The 4,649-nt window shown below is 35.8% G+C and overlaps 1 pseudogene across 1 annotated transcript; it reads left to right on the top strand.

Moving 5' to 3' along the window:
* The first annotated feature begins 922 nt into the window (after positions 1-922).
* Positions 923-1,844, top strand: LOC308355934 (olfactory receptor 2L8-like; annotated as a pseudogene). The gene has a single exon. The product of its transcript is annotated as an olfactory receptor 2L8-like (transcript).
* The last annotated feature ends 2,805 nt before the right edge of the window (positions 1,845-4,649 follow it).

Genomic DNA, 4,649 nt, shown 5'->3' with positions numbered 1-4,649 from the left:
ATGCAGAGTTACCTTTTTATTATTATGTTCGTTGAGTTTTAAGACTGGGGGATGATACTTATAGGGGCTGAACTCTCACACTTATCTAGAAATGGAAAGAATTTTAAATATACAAAAGCAAGAGGTAAAACAGAATCAGAAAATGTGCCATAAAGCAGTACATAATGTTACATAATTATTGAGAAGCAGATGAACACAACACAGATCTTTTCAGAGTCCTTGAGCAGAGTCATAGAGCTACAATAAAATATTAGAATAATTTACCAGGAAAAGGGTTTCCTTAAACTAAAGCGTTTGGATATTGAGTAAGGGAGAAGAAATCTGCTTCATATAAATTACACTCTGCAATAATTATTTGTTGTAGATTTCTGGGGAAAAAAGAAGCAGATAATAATGCTTGCATCTTAAAATCTTGATTTGGCAAACTTTTTAAAGAAAACAAAATAAACAAAGAAAAATGACATATATCTACAGCACAACCTGATAGACTAGTATAGTTTCAGAAATATTATGACTTAATCATAAAAGAAAAAAATCATTGCCTAAGGGTCATAAAATATATTTTATGTAATTTATGCTTCTACACAGACTTACAAAGTATACTTAAAAGGTGTAAGTTCTGATGTTGATAATACTTAAATTTACATAGGAAAACAAAATGTATGTATCTTAATAAAGTCATAGAAATATATTATTCTTACAAATTTACACATTTCCATGAAATGTTTTGAAGACAGTTGTATGTGTCATCAAAATTTTATCTTTGAGGTAAAAATTGTTTTTCAAAATATGTGTTAAATTTTCTGAGAGCTGCAGTGTGTCATGAATAAATCATAGTGGAACTAAAATAATGAATTAATAAGAGATTATTTTTCTGTACTCAATATGTGTCTCTCTTTAGGGAAAACTAAATTAATGTCCCATGGAAAATGTTAACCAAATATCTACCGATTTCTTCTTATTGGCGTTATTCCCACCATCAAGAATTGGCCTGTTTTTCTTCATTCTCCATTTTCTCATTTTCCTAATGGCTCTCTTTGGCAACCTGTCCATGATCATCCTCATCCTCCTGGACACCCATCTTCACACATCCATGTATTTTCTACTTAGCTCTCCCCTGTGGCCATGAACTACACCTCCACCATTGTCCCCAAGATGGCATCTGATCATCTCCCTGGAAATAAATCTATTTCTTTCATTGGGTTTGGCCTTCAGTGCTTCTTATTTGTTGCTTTAGGTGGTGCAGAAGGATTAATATTGGCCTCTATGACCTATGATCATTATGTGGCTATTTGTCTTCCTTTCCATTATCTCATTCTTATGAGGAAAAAAGTTTGTGTGCTGATGATAATGGGATCTTGAATAATAGGCTAAATCAACTCCTGTGCCCATACTGCATATGTCCTTAATATAGCTTACTGCTGATCAAGGAACATCAACCATTTCTTCTGTGATATTGCAGCCATGTTATCTCTGGTCTGCATGGACACTAGGTCTACAAGCACGCAGTTTGTGAGCACCAACTTCTTCCTTGTGTTTCTTTCATTGACACTGCATGTTCCTATGGCTGGGTCCTCCTTGTCTTCTGCTGCATGTAGTCAACAGAAAGGAGGAAGAAGACCTATTCACCCTGAATCACCCATCTCACTGTGGTGCCTTTCTACTATGCATCCTTTGCTTGCACTTATTTGTGCCCAAGATTCTTCTGATCTCCAACAGAGGACGAGGTCCTGACTGTCTTCTACACCATCCTAACCCCAGTGTTCAACCCAATCACATACCAACTGAAAAACGAGGAGGTGATGAGAAAAGTGATTCTGAGGTTCTGTTCTGTAGAAATGTAGAGAGTTCTCACTAGTCCCGTTGCTTAGAAGTACATTAATTTCACCTTGCACACTCCTTAAGAACAATGTCATTCCAGGATTAAAGACAGGGATTACATTAATCTAGAAAATTAAAATAATAAAGATTTGATGAAATCACTATATATTCCTAATCGCTCTTTTTTTGTGTTACTTTTTTCTTTTCATTTCTTTTTTGTTACAAATAATTTATTAACTGCCATTTGAAGCCCAAAGACCACAGATATTCTCAATAATACAAGTACATAAGCTATACAACAAACAGGATCACAATGGCCAAAATATGGAAAGAGCCCAAGTGTCCATTGACAAATGAATGGATAAAGAAGATATGGTATACCATTATAAAAATATATACATAAGTCTGTATAGATATATAGATACACGTATGTATGTATTAATATTAATGTGCCATACAAACAGAATTAATTCTTGCCATTTGCAATGACATGAATGAAGCTACAGAGTATTATGTTAAGCAAAATAAGTCAGTTGGAGAAAGACAAATACCATGTGATTTCACTCATATGTGACTTCAAGAAACAAAGAAGCAAAGGGGAAAAAATGAGAAGAAGACAAATCAATAGCCAGGCCCTTAACTCTACAGAGCAAGCTAATGTTCACCAGAGGGGAAGTTGTGGGAGACTGGGTTAAATAGGGAATGAGGATTAAGGATTGCACCTATGATGAGCACCAGGTGTTGTATGCAAGTGTTGAATCAACACATTATACACCTGAAACTAATGTTAGGCTGTACATTCTCTAACTGGAACTAAAATAAAATCTTTAAAAAATTAAGTAATGACAAATGATCTAATTATCACTGCAATGGACAATTTGTTTATCAAGCATATAATGCTGTTATCATAACCCCATTCAATGACACTAAAGTGTTTAAAGGAATTCATTTTGCATTTATTTGTTTCAAATAATTTTCAGTTTATAAGCTTGGAAACAAGAGTTTAAAAAAATCTTTATCAATGAACAATCCTGCTATTGAACAATTAATAAAGCAAGGTGTCTTAATTGTCCTTGAAAAAATTAACACACACACACACACACACACACATATATATATACACATATACATATATATATATACACATATACACAAAGATAACACACACACATATGTAACATATAAATATGAAATACAAAACACTGAACCAAAAAGAAAAAAATTAGCACATTTAAAAGTGGTGAGTCACTGGATTCAAGCCAATCCCTATCTTTTTTTTTTTTTTTTTTTTAGATTTTATTTGTTTGAGATAGAGTGAGAGTGAGAGACAGCACAAGCAGGGGGAGCACCAGGCAGAGGGTGAAGAAGGCTCTCCAATGAGCAGGGACTGATGCTGGGCTCCTTCTCAGGACTCTGAGATCATAACCTGGGCTGAAGGCAGAGGCTCAACTAACTGAGCCACACAGGCACCCCAAGCCTCTCTCTATCTCAGTTAAGATTTTGTGAGATTTCATTTCCACTCACTGTATACAGACACGTTATACAATTGTGGTGGCTCTCTATGTTTTGATGACCTTCAGAAAGGGTTTCTTCTCTGCTCTCCATGCCACCAGTGGTTCCTATCCTAACCATCCTTACTCGTCTGGACAATACCAAATTTGCTTCTTAAATCTTGTCAGATTCAATAGAATTATAAATAGAAAATGCCTAGTAACCATCAACGTTCTAAAGCCCATTGTTCCTAATGTACCATTGGTAAACTTATGATACTCACCAATATGGCTATTTCATTATAAACTGCAGCCATTCACATAAAGCACAACAGTGTTTCCAACAATTTTTAATAAGTGTACCAAGACTTGGGGGTCCCTGTGAGGCTCAGTCTGTTAAGTGTCTGACTCTTGTTTTCAGGTCAGGCAATGCGAAATGGAGCCCAACAGCTGGGCTCCAAGTCAGGTGTGGAACCTGCATAAGATTCTCTCTCCCTCTGTTCCTCTGCCCACCCCGCTAAAAAAATAAATAAAATAAAATAAAATAAAAACGTGTAGAGATGCTTATATTCCCATATATGATACCAAAAAAGTATCATTTAAAAGAGATGCCAGCTTGTTTGCATATCATCATATGTTGTTGTCAGCACTGGGCACTTAGATAGATTTCCATTTAAGTAATCCAGGATGAGGTTCCCCAGCCTGGTCACCTTTCTCTTACTTAAACCTAGCCCAGGAAAACAGCATTTCTGTTTTCACAAATGTAAGCCAAATATATTAATAACCATGCTATGATAATAATTTAGTTTCAAAAAAAAAGAAAGAAAAAAGAAAAGAAAAAAGGGAAAAAAAGGAAGATGTTATAAAGGTGATATAAATTCACCTTATTTGGCTTTCAATTCAGCTTTCTTTGATTTAGAATCCTATTAATAGTGATTTTTTAAGGGGCCTGGTGAAACCAGAAATGCCTGCACTCTTTCTGTGCTGAGACACACTGAACTTTAGATTACTGAGACTGAGAGTCTTTCATGATGAGCACCACTGGACAGAACTGGAATTGCAGGGCAGTATCTGAAGCACTTATCCTTCATCAGAAATCTGTGCTCAGGAAAGTTCAAGGAGGGCAGTTCTTAGCCACCCACTGGGTCCCTCTAAAATTTCATACCTTCAGCGGAATAGGTCTGCCAAAGGGTCCCCTGAGGTATGCTACTGTCACAGACGCAAACAACAAGGCTCTAAAATTCTTTACACAGACATGGGAAATTGAGATAAAACTAAGTGCACCACTTCCTTAGATGTGCATCAGTGTTTTGTCTGTGTGAATGTCTTGGCTTCCCA

Source organism: Martes martes (genome assembly GCF_963455335.1).
Source record: "Martes martes genome assembly, chromosome: 15".
In the NCBI taxonomy this organism is placed as follows: Eukaryota; Metazoa; Chordata; class Mammalia; order Carnivora; family Mustelidae; genus Martes; species Martes martes.
The sequence above is the reverse complement of the archived record's forward strand: the minus strand, read 5'-3'. Positions and strand labels throughout refer to the sequence as shown.